The 16941-nt window shown below is 37.2% G+C and overlaps 1 protein-coding gene across 19 annotated transcripts in view; it reads left to right on the top strand.

Moving 5' to 3' along the window:
• Zbtb20 (zinc finger and BTB domain containing 20) overlaps positions 1 to 16941 on the top strand; it is a 789314-nt gene that overhangs the window by 442759 nt on the left and 329614 nt on the right. For all 19 annotated transcript variants that reach the window (XM_060370416.1, XM_060370411.1, XM_060370414.1 and 16 more), the window contains one exon: positions 14121 to 14168. The gene's annotated coding sequence lies outside the window, so the exon portion shown is untranslated. The remainder of the gene's footprint in view (positions 1 to 14120; positions 14169 to 16941) is intronic.

Genomic DNA, 16941 nt, shown 5'->3' on the forward strand with positions numbered 1-16941 from the left:
TTAGTGTTCCTGGGGTTTTCAAACCACACAGGGAAAGAGCACAATGCGGGTATGCAGACCATTTTCTTGTGAGGACAATGGGAGAATATTTGGAATCGGGCCTCTTGTGAAAAATCAGAAAGGTTGCTATGGACCTAGGACCTCCTGCAGTGTTAGAGCACTGCAGTGCAGCTTGTCATTCTGCCAAAGGGTACAATGGGGAATGGGAGCTGCCTGACCGAGAGTTAAAGAAGGGAGAGTGCTTATTCTTCTGCTTGGACCAAAAAAGCTGTCTAGCACATGCTTGGTCAGCTAAAACGGCCAGCATTAGCAGGGCTGTTGTAGCAGTGACACAAAAATTCCAGTAGTCCTTCTGAAAATGCATAATAAATGACATATAGTGAACATGTAAACAAGCTATTTAATAACATTTTAATGCTTGATTCTGATCTCTTAATTAAAATGTGCAAAAAAGAAAACAATGGTGGAACATCTGTGTGTGTTACTGGGATAGCAGGATTTATGTTACACCCTGGGCTTTTTTGTTCATTTCTCAGTGTATGTGAATGTAGTGGGGGTTGCTTTGAGGCAGTTAACAATTGAGCCCCACAGGGTGTGTGTTTCCAGCTACCTTCTCTGGATAGTGGTGGTGTCTTCTGTTTCCTCAAGTAAAGTTCTGTATAGCTTATTCTCTGCCTAAATTAAAGTGTTCTCATCACTTGATCTGAAAACTACCCTTCACCCCACCCCTCTAACCTGAAACCCTGACCTAACCCTGACTCACCCTCATTATCTCAGGAGATGTACACAGCATTACCTAATGTTTGGAGCACCCGTGGATAATCTCAGAGAGTTCGGGGAAAAGCATAGCTTTTTGTAACTGTGACCTTGCAGCAATTATTACTCTACTGGACAATGTGGAAATTAAATGTCAGAAGACAGCAATTTTACTTAACCGTGATTGTGATTTTTTTTCATAATCATCATCATCATCACTATCAGTATTTTTATTGATGTTAAGGATGTATCTCAGCGCTTGATTTTGCGCTTTATTTTGCCCCGTTGTTAAATGAAAGTGCCAGCAAACACACAAGCCAGGAGATTTTTAAATACCTTAGATCTTCCACTGAAAATGCGGCACTATTAAATGCCTTTATTTCGGTCTTTATTTGGACTGTTCCTAATCACCAAAAAGTTAATCTAATCTGTCACAAAATGTTACTTCCCATCTCTTATTAGTCCCAAGAGAGTTCTGTCAGTTATGACTTAGAAAGTCATATCCAAATATTCTTCTTAAACACGTAACAGTTAATACTTAGTGCCCCACCTCATATATAGGCATTGTGCTGGGATTGCCCCTAAACTAACAGTGGTCCTACAGACAGGGACTTATATTCATTCCACAGTGGGTGAGCCAGATTCAGAGAGGGCAATTCTGAGATTCAAATTCAAGTCTATCTTTCTCGTTCAAAAACAAAATCTACCTATGATCTTAATCCCTACAATGTGTTCTATAGACAGGGGCTCTATGTTCTTAAGGAGTCCAGTAAACTGTACCATTTGTGTCACATGTCTGAAGCTTGTCTTGATGATTTGGATTTAATTCCCGAATACAGACTAATTATCAGTTTGACACACATGAAGAACTTCATGTATGGATTGGTATAACTTCTGAGTATTAGCTTACGGATGTAGTATGCTCCCAGGGAGTCTCACTCCACATGGCGTCTCCCCCTGCAAAGTCATGTGTCATCTGCAGAATTGTGAAAGCCCTCTGTTTCAGGGTGGCTCGAAACTGGATAATCTCTGAAGACACTTGGAGAAAATTGCCCACAATATACAGACATCACTTCATTCTTGTCTGTCCTTAGCCCTTGTGAGTGAGGCAAAATGCAACTGGGGGCAATTACCTTGTGCTTTTAGTAGGGATTTGTTTAGAAGTGTTCTTCCAGCAGATGCGGAAGAGGTAGGCTTTAATTCTTTGTTCCTTTGCTTTTCTCTGTCAGCTTATACCTCTGCTTTCTGTCTGAGTCAATATTATCAATTTGCTGTGATCCTTTGATGAAAGAGACACAAAAGGTTATTTAGATTTTAAAGTGCTTAAGAATACTCTTGGAATAATTTTGGCCTGAATTTTGCATATGTCAATTCTTTACATGAGGGCACAGATTTGGCTACATACTGGATATCTGGGGCCTTAAACAACCTTCCATTCCTCCTCCCACCCCCATTTTTCTCAGTCTGAAACAATCTCTGCTTTCAGCTTAACTGTGTCTTCTGAAACAGTTATTGGATTTATATGATCCTTAGCTGTGTTGGTTGGATTGGGCTGGCATTGGTAATTAATGTATAGTAAGAGAACTCTTGGTCTACTGTGACTTTGGGACTTGAAAATCATAGGAGCTAAGCCTCTAACTACTAGGCTAAGTTAGTTGTTTCGCTTTCTGAGACCACGACCTTTTAGTTTGTAAAATGAAAAGTGATTATAATCCTATTTTATAGAGAAAGTGTATTGATTAATTGAAATAATATGTGCAGAATGTTCAGAATAGTGGTGGTTGCTTATACCTTATGCAGTAAAGAATGAAGATGGGGTAGAGAGCTAGATAGCTCTACCAGAGAACCTGAGTTCAGTTCAAAGCACCCATGTCAGGCAGCTCACAACTCCTTACAACTCCAGCTCCAAGGGATCCAAATTTTTCTTCTTGCCTCCATGGACACCCACACTCATATGCACACAGATACACACATGTAAACATAATTCAACAGAAAAATCTTAAAAAGAGGAAAGATAGAAGAAAAAGGTAGCAAAAAACAGCTAATGATTCTAACCCTGAAATAAGTTTCATCACATTAATTCAGCCGTGTAAAGGCCTTTTGTCTAGAAGGAACACTGAGGCTCTGACCTTAACTCTGACTCTTCATACCTGTTGGCCCATCCCTAAAATCAGTGAGAAGGAATGTCCGATTTCGCTTTGCCATGATGGACTTGCCTTCAGAGATACTTCTCCTCAGGATGGTCAGTGACATGTCTTAGAACAGTGTTTAGTCTCAAAGGCCAACAGCCAAGTGTGGCAGACGGCGCTGCTGTTAAGCTGTGCTTCCCCTGAGCAACTGTATTTACATGTATGCTTTTGCTCTTTGTATATTTGTCATGCGTCTGAATGCTTATGCACCTACATGGCTGCTGAAGAGAGCTCGCTAGAATACATTCTTGTGGTGTGTGTGTTTATATTTAACACACACACACATATATATACAGTATGTGTGTATATATATAAATATATGTCTGTGTGTATGAGAAACAGATGCACTGTAGGCAGATAAAGCAGATAAATATAGATCCAAATAGAAGCATAAGCATATAAATATAGACGTTATATAGCGTGAAAGCAAGCAGATCAGCACCACTTCATTACTGCTTCAAGTCTTTGTAATGAAGAGTTGAAAATCAGTTAACTAACGTGGAAATTTTTGACTGAATGACACTGACAGATCAGAAGGCATGGTGTAAGGTAAGCGAATAACCTTTCTTTCAACTCTGAGGAGAAATTAACAAGAGCTTTATTACCTTTAATTAATTGATTTATGAAAGTTTTTTGGTAGTAGGTAGTGTGGTATTTTTAATAGTACAGATATGCCACTTTTCCTCCCAAATAAGTGTGAAGAGAAACCCTACTCTAATTTGGAAAGATTTGACAGGGTGATACCTGGACCCCTTTTTTCCACAGGCCATGACTTTCCCTTGTTCCTGGGGTTAGGCAGGTGGGTTGGTTTCATGCTGTATTACTGTTCCCAAGCCCCTCTGAAGTCTTTTAGAAAATGCTCCCAAAGGCAGTATTTGAAGCACAAGGCTAGAGTCACCATTGTCAAGTTAGAGTGGAGCGGATGCTTGCAGTTGTGTTCAGGGAGTGTGTTGTGAGAGTAAAAATGGCCTTCCATCTGTTACTTCTGTATCACTGTCTGTTCTCACCAGTCAAAATAATTGGTTGTGAGTTTTTGCTCTGTTTTACTTTGTTTTTATGAGGAGGATGTTGTGAGTTATTTTCAGCTGGTTCAAGTTAACTGAGTACTTTACTTTTTAATCTCACAAGTTATATCTTGGTGTTTAAATATGATTTTAATAGAAGTGTCTCCTATTTTTCTGTAAGCCATATCTATTTCCATCAAAGAGCGCATCTCTTCTCCAGATTTTTTGCAAAAGCAATTAGAAAAGGTAAAAATCTGACTTCCTCTAGACATGTGCAGATGCACAGTGTCATAAAGTTGTGCTGCTGCTGCTGGAGTGCCCAGTGTGTAGTACACTGTGGCTTTTCCTGGCAGGGTTGGGGTGCAGAGGAGGGGAGAATGTTCCAGCTCTCTCTTTCTGCTTCTCCTAAATCAGGAGTTAGACTTTCTTCCATCTTGCTCCCAATCTGGTGTGACAGAGGCTATCGGGGAAGAGCAAAGCAGTACCCAGGGCAACTGAAGAATGAATGGCACTGCCTAACATGGTGTTCTTCCTTTATGTCTGTTTGGTTGCACCTACTTATGGTTACCCTCTTCATGTAATTATGATTTTAGAAATGCTTTTTGTTAAATATATCCAAAGATCTTAAGGATCGATTGCTCTCTCTCTCTTTCTCTCTCTCTCCCACACACAAATTCATGTAAGTTTCATCCCCCAAATTTTACATTGTGGAGATAAAATGGAGTATACTTTATATTTCATTCATTTCTTAAAGAATGCTTTTTATTGATATGCAAACATAAACTATACAGTGCTTCAGATTGTAGCCTTTTTAAATGTTTCTCTGTATTACTTGATAAGCTCTAATATTATCTTACACAGTGATTATTTGTAAAGGAAACATTGGGAATGGAGGTATGTATCGTCCAGTCGTTAAAAGCATGCACTGCTCTTGCAGAGGATCCAACCTCAGTTCTTAGTGTGCACATCTGAGAGCACATGACCTCTGCCATCCCTGGGCATGTGCACTCACATTCCCATGCCTACACTTTAGCACCCATGTACACACAAACTCAAAACTGAAACTAGGAACAGGGCTTAAGAGAACTTTCTGTACTTGAAGAAGACAAAGGTTTGGGTCCCAGCGCTCAGATAAAAGTTCACACTATGCTAAAGCACTATGCCTGACCTCTTCTGCTTAATAAATATATTAAGAGTAAAATTCCAAGGGAAACTCTGCGTATATACACTCTTTTTTTTTCATTTGTTCCTTTCCTCCTGGATTTGCATATATAATGTGTATCTTTCATTAATTCTTTAATAACAAGTGCCACAAATTTTGACAAGCAGAAAATCAATTTTATACACATATAGAAATGCTAATATTATACTAACATCTGATTTTCTATATATTACATTTTTAAAACTCTTATCTAGTATGAAATAATAATTGACAAATTTAAAACAATAAAAACCTTGATCTAAGTTACTGACTCTTGGAAAAATCTGCATCCCTTTGGTGAGGCAGTGAAAAGTATGCATTAGTATTATGACATTTGCTTAAACATGGATTGATTTTGGACCTGAGAGTAAAACAAGAACCTTTGTTTAACTTTTGGGGGAGAATCATTCATTTCCCACCTCTTACTTGGATCATGAGTTGGATTTCATCATTGAGAAGAAATAATTTTTATTTAGATGGTTTCATATTCTATTCATGATCCATTGTGGTGTATAAAATCTGATTCCGGACTTACTTTAACTTTTTAGTTATCTTTAATGCACCCACAGGCAGAATAATAACGACTCTGTAACTAGATTGCTTGCTAATATGTAAGACATTGGCCAATGATAATTTACAGTAGACTAATATTAAATGAATTTCCATGAGTAGACTATGTGGCATGGAGATATATACTCAGTGTGGTAATTCCCTTTCTATTGCTTCAGTAAAACACCATGATCAAGACAACTTACATAAGAGCTTGCTTGTCTTATGGTTCTAGAGGGCTAGAGTCCATAATTGTATTTAAATCATAGATAGGTGGCAGGAACAGGAAGCTGAGAGCTCATATCTTGAAACACAGCACAAAACAGAGAGAGCAAACTGGTAGTAGGTGTAAGGCTTTTAATTTCAAAGCCCGCCCCCAGCAGTGTACTCATGTCAACAAGGCCCTATCACCTAAATTTCCCCAGGCAGCGCTTCTAGCTGAAGACCAAAATGTTCAAACGTCTGAGACTATGAGGGACATTTCTCATTCAAACTGCTATACTCAGCAAATTCTAGTTTCCCCAGGCCTATCTATTTGAGCGCATAACTGATTTTTCTCTATATATTTCACCATCATTATAACTTAGGAGACAATGCTATGGAAACAAGAGCAAGGTACTATTTTAGTTATCATGTAATGCCCACTCTAAAAAGCGATATAAGGAAATCACCAGAAATTCTTGCTTCTTGTGATTGTAACCACAAAAAGATTTAGAAGAAATAAAAGTGGGGTAACCTCTCTGCACAGTGTTGCTGAGCTCCTATTCTCACCAGCAAAGTGGAATAAAGTGATATACATTAAGCTTTTTCAGGTAATAGGCAACCCCTTTATTCCTCACTCAATATACCAGGTTAGCGTCCTTTATTCCACCATAAATGTTCATCCTGGCTCCTGTAGATTAAGCTTGTTGATAATGAACTACCATTATCAGGGAACCTGTGGGCTTAGACCACCAATGCCATTGGCATGGCTGAATAGTTGCTATATGTTTTCTTTCTTAGTGAATAGGGAAGAAGAATATCCCACTGTAAGATATTTGAACTTCATTTCATCCTAGAATTAATCATGGTAGCTGAATTACAAATGCTGTAAGAGCAAGGTTCATAACAGCAACAGTGACACAATCTTAATTACAACATTCTGGCAGCCATACCCTTAATAGCCAGAGACCTCCATCTCATGTCCAAGTTTTTTTTTAACCTTCTTGGATGTCATTTGCTGTGTAACTGAAATTTTAGTGTGTGTCTTCCAAACTTCTATTGCAACTGAGAGCATTTGACCTGCATCATTAAGCTGCATTAAGCTACTGGGATTTTTCTGGGATCTTTCCTGTTGTGCCAGAATCAGTCTCAAGTATGTACATCCATGGGATGGAAAGAACATAAAGGGGAAAGAAAGGCAATGTGTAGCTGTGGAAAAGAGGCTTTGCTCTCTGTCTTGATAAGACGCTTTATGCAGGCCCCAGTGTCCACATTGACAATTCAGAGGTCTAGACAGTGGCAACGTTCAGACCTGCCGACTGTAGATTACCCTTGGTGCTTACTATCTTGTCATACTTTTTAAACATTTTAAGTATTTGTCTAAGACTTACTTATTATATATTATTAAATTTATAGTTTTCTTATTCTTTTTTATGATTTCAGAGTATATTGAAGTTTTTTAACAAAAATTACTTTCCTATGAAAAAAAAAGGAATAAAGAAAAAGTGACTAAACAAAAAGAAAGAAGAAAGGAAAAATGTGAAGTCTGGAGAGATATAGCCGCCTGATACAGGGGCCAGTATGAAGGATCTGCTCAGAGATCTAAAAGCGAAAGAACAGAGTGAGAAGAGAAGTAACAACTTCAACAGTACTAGACTCACATTTAAGATAAAAAATTAAGTATACGATGGCTTTGAGGTGAACATTTTACATACTATAAGGATTTTTGTATTTTATAAAAGAATCCTTTGAAATCATTCCCTATGGCATTTAAAATAAGCTTCAATTTATATGCTCTGATTTAGTCTATGCTGTGGAAAAATTAAGAGTGAGGTTTAGATACCAGTCCCAGTTCTGTCTCAAAGTGTATGTTCCTCAGAAAAATTAATCCCGAGCCTTCAGATCTTCATATATAAAAAGCAAAAAAGCAAGTACTCATCTCCTCTTAAAAGCCATGGAGAATATGCTGTTGACACACCACTGAGATGCTCCTTGAAATTGTTGAGTTTGTTTACACTAAAGTCCTGGAAATGTCTTTAAAAGTTTTGACTGCAGTGTTCCAGAGAGCTAACAAGCAACCTCATGCTTCCCAAGCAGCATGGCTAACATTCTCCAGCATGCGTTTTAGTTGAGTCCTCAACTGCGGTTTTAGAGAATTGCAGCTGTAATTTTTCTCCTAAAGGTCTTATTCTCCAATTAACTGCAAGATTGCATTTCTGTCTTCCTAATCCAGAATTTATTTTTCTCATAAAACTCCTGTTTAACCAAGAAAATGAAAATCAGTATATTCTTGGTTGCCCTTCTGTTAATTTAAATTTGCATAACCTAATCAAAACTCAACCTGCTTTGCCCTTCAACAAAAAGCCATATTCTCTCCCATTACTAAGTGGCTACATTCTTCTCAGTATTTTTTAAAAGATGAATTATGTTGATATCCCATGACTTTTCCTTTACAATGTGTCCATAAAATTAAAATGGACTTTTCTGTACCCAAGACTGAATTGAATACAAGGCTGAAAGGAGAGGTGACAACGACCACAAAATGTTGCTGATGTTATCAATATTATAATTTTTCTAAAGCTTTTTTTCTAATTAAATGGAACTGAAGTCAACTGACCCCCAAGCTAACTGCCTGATAGTTCCTTTACATCATTATTTTGCCTGAAAATAAATGATACAGTAATACAGCCTAAGATTTCATAGAAAATATTGAAATGTGTTTTGAGGCTTTTCTCTGTTCTTTTCCTACAAAAATGTTTCTTCCATATTCATTTTACAGTTTCAGCAAATACTCACTAAGCACAGAGAAGGGGTAAGAGTGTATTAGGCATTAGGTATACAACTGTGTGCATTGCTTTCTGTTCTCAGCATCTCTGACAAAAGAATGGAGTGGGTATTCATTTGAACATGTGGGAAAGGATGACAGTGGGATGATCAGAAATGGTCCCAGTTTCTTCTTTTCCTCAGAAAACCATGATTTTCTACTTCTCACTTCAGAACATGCCCAAGAAGGAAAAATAGTCCTGCCCAGCTTTCTAACTCTGTGCACAATCGAGAGAACTTTTATTTCCTTCTCTTTCTTATCCTTGTGGTTGATCTCAGCCTCAGAAGAGCCCACCTGCACTGGATGGTCCTGTACCAACAGGGAAAGCAAACATCGTGGATAGTTCTGTGTCTAAACTTTGGAAGTTCATTACATAGCATGGAAAATACTAAGTAATAGCAAAGGACCAAAATGTCCATCTTCCTTATGCTCCAAAGTTAAATGGTCTCATACACACAACAAAAGGAATTATTTCAACTTCTGCAACTGTTGCGCATCAGGTTGGGTTCTTCTATCACGTCAGCTACTTGCCTCTCAATGTGGGGCTGTTCTGTTAAACCAAATAACCTGTGACCTATCATCTTGCAAAGTAATTTGTGGCCTCCTCGAGGATTTTAAAAGAAGTGGACAAAGCAGAACGTACCTTTGTTCTTACAGTAGCCCATGTATCTTGGAAAGAATGTTTGCAGCAAGGAAAACTAATGGGGCCATAGCAGTCGTTATCACAGACATAGGTTCACAGATGCATCTGGAAGGGGCAAATTGCTACAGCTGGAGAAGTTTTGTCATTTTAGTGGTACTGCTTTCAGTAGTTTGAAACATTAGTACTTCCAAACAGTGACCCGCCAGTAAACTTTGATAGAAATAAGATTGGAATACCAGGGTTACTATCAGGGTCACCAGCTCAAACACATTTTCCTAAGACCTGAACAATAGCACAAAGTCTGAGCCAAAGGAAATAAGAAAAATACAAAAACCCAACTTATCACAGGCATTGAGATTGCTTCTCTAAGCACCTTCAGATACTCCCCCAGACCCTCTTTTCCCTATCTCCTTGTCCTACCTTTTCTCTTTTTACTCCCTCCTTTTCCTGCTCTTTTTAGTGTTCTGAATTCATTAGGTGACGTAGAGTAAATCAATAGTAAATGTTCCCCGCCTCCTCTACTCAGTTATGCAACATCGCGGAACTGGTACACAGACAAAAAGGGAAAAAGCACACACAGCTTTACATTCAAAAGCTCTCACATAATTTTACTTTCCACAGCCAAAAAGGAAGTAACAGATGGGAAAATTTACAGCTTTTTTCCCCGACTTTCCCAGACTGTTTAGAAAGGAGTTAGTTAACATCTATGGCCATTTCTAGTTACCCTAGGCTTCAGCAACATCCCATGATTGTCAGAGCCATAACTGGCTTTAAAACAGGATTTTGTGACTGTCAATGATGTAATGGATTTTCCAGGTAATACGAAACTAAAATTATTCTGAGGCGATTTCACTCATTTAATGGAAAATCAAAAAATTCTAGGAATAAAATTAATTATAAAATAGGAGATAAGAATAATGACTGTTTATGTACACAAGTTTCCATTTCCAATGTATTCTGGTGTAATATTTATGTGAAAACAACCTGGTATAATATTTACGTAAAAACGATTCAGTAAGCTGTTTCTCTTCCTTTATACTTCAGTAACTATAAGTCTTTATCCTTTCTTTTCTTGTTGGAAAGTACATTCAAACACCACAGTCTCAATAAAAACAAATATCTAGATGCAACAACAGGGCAGAAGGCTTAATTCAAACTCCCTGTAGAGTTACTTCTCTAAATGACAGCTCTATGTATAAATCTATAGCTTCTAGAATTCTCATTTAATACCCTGAGTCACACTGCTCCTCCAAACACCTTTGGATTCACTGCATCAGCTTTATTTAACTATATAAGAAGTCCTTCCTTCCCCACTCCCTCCCTCCTGTCTCTTCTCTCCTTGTTCTCCACCCTCTCTTCACTCCACTCCCCCCTCTCCCTTTTCCTCTTCTGCCATCTCTCTCTCCTTTCTTCCCTCTCCTCTTCTCTGGTCTCTCTCTTTTCTTTGTAGCTCTACATCTCTTTCCCATACCTCTCTCCTTCACATTGAAGGATGTTACCCAGCTCAAATGAAAACACAGAGGTATTTTTGTGTGCTTTATCAGTCTTTCCTCCATCTTGAAATATTTTGTTTCACTTACCCTAAGGAGTTTTCTGGGAACCAAGCCTTCCTGTCTGATAAGAAGGAGGTTGGAGAGAATTTGAGTTTTGTTTTGTTCTTTGTTTTTAGTGTCTGACCATCCTATTCTTATAAAATGGATATAAAATGATAGAGGGTAACACTGGACACTGCAGAGACCTGTGAAACCAGCTGGTAGGCAATAGTGGCTTTATTTGTTTTAATCAAATGAAGGGATGGTGAAAGGTAGGTGAGAAAGGACAGACATGGTCTTTACAAATAAAAACTTGTAGAATTGGGTTTCATATATTTTGAATCAGTATCATATTTTCAGTTCATGCTTTATTTATGGATGCTAAAGCCATGAGAAAAATCAACCAGTTTGATTTTGATTTACTAAATATCTGAGGTATGTTATTTTCCTTTATTAGTTTGTGTGTGTGTGTGTGTGTGTTTAATTCAGACTAAGTCATATTTTAAACATTTTTCTTATATGTTAGCTATTGCAGTTTAAAATTTCTTTGTATAGAAGACTCATGTGTACTAAGATAAAAATCAAAGCAAGTGTATGTTGGCTGGGTTTTTTGTTGTTGTTGTTGTTGTTGTTGTTTTTTGCTCAAGTGCAGAGCTGTTTATTGTAACAACTGAATGATCAAGATTATTGACATTGTATTTCTGCATTTTAGATTACATAGGATTTGTTGTCTTCAAATGAATCATGTCTAAACTAGTAAATATTTTAAACAAGATATATAAATGTATATATATATACATTTTCATCCAACTCTTTCTTGTGTACAGGATCTGTAATTCAGAATTGCTTATGGAAAAATATTGACATGAAATTGGACAGAACATTGTAGTGTTTAGCCAGAAATTTATATTCACACATATTTTTCTACATATCCCTCTAAGTCTGTTATAGCTGATCTTGAATTCTAATATGCAATAGTGCATATTGGTACCACATTATCAAAAATATCCAACCTCATCTCTATTTGTTGCTGTTGGCAGTGGTGACAGTAACTTTGCAAGAACCTCAGCCAGTGACTTAGCTGTCCAAGCAGAATTACTTCCTTGTCCCTGGTCCACAGAGCAGCGTCCTAAGTATTTTCTGTTTTTCAGTAAAACATAAAGTATATTCTTTATAATGCAATTTTTATATAATTAAAAATCTGTTACCAGAGTATATTTCTTCTTGTTCGTTTTTCCATATATAGAGGAATTTATTATGAATACCCCCAATTTTCAAATGAATTTTTAAAAACTGAACTGACAGCTAGAACCCTTAATGGGAGCTAGCATTTCTTGGTTGTCAAAAACAGTTGTAGATATCTGCTTATGAAAGAAATGGAGGGAAAGACCTAGCATTTTCCTGCCTCCTTTTGCTAGATAGCTTCCATTTCCATCTTGGTGGGTTTTCGCACTTGGAACAATAGGCAGGCAGGATTGTATTTAAAAGTTCACTTTATGGCAGGCAAGTCTCCTCAGCCCTCCTACTCTGCTGTGACCACAGCCCTGGGAACATACAGGCTATATGTACTTTCTTATTTACAATGCTGGATCCAAGTTGAGACAAGGCTGGCAAACCTAAACTTTCTCTTGCTGTGCCATTTAAAGCAGAAGAGAGTTTTAATTTTTCTCTGATATTTCTTAAATTCGGCACAACCCTTCAACTGAATTTCTCTTCTTGTTGCTAGACACGTTTTAATGGAACTCAGAAAACTCAGTCACCAACAGCTTTTTAGACAGAATCACTTACCTCGTTGTGCCCTGTGCAAAGTAGCAGCTTTGCAAATATTTGTTTTGGTGAACCGGGGAGGGACTTGCTGGCTGTCCCACAGCACTGTCCAGGCAAGTGTTTGCCATGCAAGGAAAGGGGTAAGAGGAAACTGGAAATGGAGCCTCTTCATTCTAGCAATGGAGACCTCATTCTATTCAATGAGGAAGCCCTTATTGTCCATTCTTACTCTTTATTAGCACTGTGATCTAACCAGCTGATCTAACTGGCTCGTTGCTCTCATTCTTTATAAAAACCATCAAATCTCAGAAGGCAATTTTACATCTTTCCTAGAGGTTCTTTTCAGTGGTCATTGCTGCAGAGAGTCACTTAAAAATCATAATTTTGACAAGCTACCTAGGTGACCTTCATTAAATTTCATATGAGTGTTACAAAATACTTAAGATTTTGGCTCTCAAATACTCCTCTCACACTCTGCCATAGGCTTCCTTGAATTTTGACTTTTCTTATGTCCTCTGGATAATTACTTTTATATTTCATTTATATATGTAGGTCCTATGAAGTGTTTCTATCATGTACAATTTCATTGCTTGTGGCTTGACAAGTTCCAGGCCTTTCTGAATCACATTTGAAGTAGTTTGGTTATATTGGGTCTTCTATAATCTGTCATTATGGTGCTGGTATTGCAGGTAGGATGACCTCCAGGAAAACCACCTGTGGCCTCTGAATTCTTAAGGCAATTGATAAAAACTATGTGGAAATATTAATAGACAATATTGTATAACATTTGGAGACTTATTTGCTTCACAGTTGAAAATATTTTAATATTAATTTTTATTTCATTCTATTATTTTAGGATTTAGCATAAAAGTTTAAAGGTTTCAGGTCCCATTGTGTTTCTCTTACCTAGCTTGTAATCTAAAACCATACATTGATTTGTAGTCATGAAGGAGAGTGCGACCAGAAGTAATTCCCCTCATGAAAGCGTTAGTGCATGGTCCGTGGCTTGTTTTCTCCCCTCTGCCTCAAGACTTACACCTACAACATGAGTAATAAACAGCCCAAAGCAAAGAAAGACCAGTTTGGTTTTATTTATAATGTTTTATTTAAATGTTTAATGAAAAGTACAGTAAAATTCAGATGGAATTGCAAATCATGTGCTTTCCAATACTTTGAATATTTTTTAAGCAGACCACAGTAATTAACTGTGAAACTGAACTTTCTCACCACAGAGTGTATTGTACAAAGGATTAGCAGATCATTCATCACTGGCTGCATCTGCTTGGTGATCACCAAGTTAAGCATCCAGACACTCACCAAGTCACCTGTGGCCATCATTTCCTTTCTGTAAATTATCACCAAGTCAGGATCCCAGGGGAGTAACAAGTGTATTTTTTTCTGTGTATTTTTAGTTAACATACATTCCAACATTACGATGTCCTTTTCCATTTCAGACTGTTTTATCATCAACAATTGAATATTTCACACAACATTGCTGGTTGGTAAGTAAGCTTTTATTGTCTCTCAGTTGCAGTCCAAAATATTGAAGTTCAAAGAAATAAAATGTATTCATACCTAATTCACCAACTCCAGGAAAATAAGAAGTAAATCTAAGGGCTGTAGTGAGTTTACCCCCACAAGAATTAAATTTGAACATAATGTATTTTGATATTGATATAATACAGGAGAATAAGAACCCAGTATCACAGTATTGGTAAATATTTTGAGTGACTTTGGTAGACCTGGGTGGAAGAATTCAAAGGACTTGTTTGGAAGTCTTTCCAGAGATAGATTTTCCCAGGGACTTCTGAAGAGACAGAAACAGCTATAAGATGAAGATAGCCACTGATGTTTCCTATGGAGAATGCAGCAATTTTGGCATTAAGAAAACACAGAGAAAATCTTTCAAACACATTTTATGTCTCCTTGAACTTCTGCTTTGCATTTTATAATAATCTGTAAATCTGAAATGTATTTGCTTCTTCTGAGTCTTAAAAACAGATATAGCCTTTCTTGCACATATCCACAAGAAGAAAGGGAAACAGCTCGTTGAAATACCAGTAAACATGTCCGTCTCTGGAAATCAATAGCGCCAAGATTGGAGCTTCATGTAAACATAGCTTTAAAGTTTGGCTCTTTGTCCTCTGGTGAGGCTATGTAAAATCTCTAGAAGAGAAGCATTGTGTCCTTGAGCACTCTCGGCGCAGTCAGTGTCTAAAGGAGAGCATGGCAGGACAGAGGGCACAGTGGCGGATCATCGAGTCAGAGACAGCCTGGGAGAGCTGGCTTTGCTGGAGGCTGGCCTGAAGTGAAATGCACTGACAGAGGGAGGGGCAGGGGGAGCACCTTGCCTGACTGTTCTGCCTGGCTCTCTAGGCCTGTTTAGTTACCAGCAGCATCGTCATCCAAACCGTTAAAATTACAGTCTTGACTTCACTTTATATGAAGGTGGGTGAAATGAAGAAAATCATCTCTTAGGGTGATAAAGAAATCTTTTTTTTTTTCTGGAAATTTCCATGTCCATTGCACATAATCCATTGTTGTCCCTGTTATTGTTTCTAATTCTGTTACCTGTCTGTGTCTGTCCCTGACATATCCAGCTTGCCACTGAAGGCTAGAGCCTTAAGGACTGTAACTCCTTCTCCCTCCTTACTCCCTGCTTCACTTGTTTTGCTACCCAGAATAAACCTACTATCAGTGTGAGCCTACTAGAGGCACAAGGAACAGGTTTGCATAGTAACTTTAATTTGTTCTCCCTTAGCATTCATCATAAAATGATGTCATCACAGAAAAGTCAGCATTTCACACTCTTGCTGACTTACAAAAAAGCATATTCCTCCCCTATTCCTCTCCAGCACAAAGAAAGTGTTTTCTGTTTCTTTGATCTGATGAGTTTGTATTGATGGTTTTTGTTTGCTTTTGGGTGTATTTCACTTACAGGCATGAAGAGTTAAAGTATCTGGGCAGTGTGTGTGTTTACAGTTTCTCTGTTTTAGTAAATGAACATTTCGTAGGGAAAGAAGAGCACATCTTGTCTTACTAATGAATAAATATTTATTTTCATTTTTAAAAGATACATGCTCATTAAAAATAATTTGGAATAATACATAGGAGTAAAATTAAGAAAAATTAAAGTAATTATTTCTATAATTTAAATCTAACCATTAATAACTATTTGATATATTTTATGACTCTTATTACCCCCGAGTATATTTTCTTGAATATGCTATACTCAGAATTTCTCTATAATATTCTTTGTTCCTTCTTTAAAAATTTTAACTTAAAAATTTTGCATTTAAGTCAGGTATGGTGGTTCATGCCCATAATCTCAGCACTCAAGGAGGCAAAGGCAGATAGACCTCTGTGAGTTCAAGGCCAGCCTGGTCTACAAAGCAAGTCCAGGACAGCCAAGGCTAGACAGAGAAACCCTGTCTTGAAAAAAAAAAAAACCAAAAAAAAAAAAGAATATTTCATTTAGTAACAAAGTCTTTATAGACAGTCTAAATAAATATTATTCCTATAATCAAAATGCCCAACAAAAGCATATTTAGCTTTCTATTTTCAGAATCCCTTGCATATGAAGTGAATAAGTCAGTAAAAATGCATGAATGATTAGAAGTTCAAATGAAATATATATTTAAGATTATTTCATGAAATTCTTCAAATACATGAATATAGGCAGATTACTGTAATGAACTCCCGTGTATTAATCATCTAGCTTATTCGATACTTAATTCATGACCTATCAGTTTCCCACTATATTGCCTTGTTATGTTGAAGCAAACCTCAGCTGTCGTGGCAGTTAATTAATTAACTAATATTTCTGGTTCATCAAGACACTTTTACATGCTGATGTTTTAAAAGTTTCAGATAAATAGTTCTCGTCACTATAGGGCGCACTATGTCCTAATATCTTGGCCTTGTATTTTCCGATGTGTAACAGTTGGTTGTAAAAATCTCAGCAGCTTGTTTTATAGTACCCTCAGGCACATCTGCAAGGCAAAGGAGAGTGTGGCTGATGATAGGCACACATCTTACAGATGGATAGGTTTCTGGGGCAAACGTCTTTTTTCTGGAGTTTTTTTTTTTTCTTTTTACGTCACTTGATTTTAGGATGATAACTAGCATAACAGACTTATACAGCATTATATTATATTATATTATATTATATTATATTATATTATATTATATTATATTATATTCATTATTGAACATATCCAGGTATTATATTCTATTGTTTATCTGAAATAAATGAAAAAGTTGATCCTTGAACTA

The sequence above is a fragment of the Meriones unguiculatus genome, chromosome 17, assembly GCF_030254825.1.
Source record: "Meriones unguiculatus strain TT.TT164.6M chromosome 17, Bangor_MerUng_6.1, whole genome shotgun sequence".
Lineage (NCBI taxonomy): Eukaryota > Metazoa > Chordata > Mammalia > Rodentia > Muridae > Meriones > Meriones unguiculatus.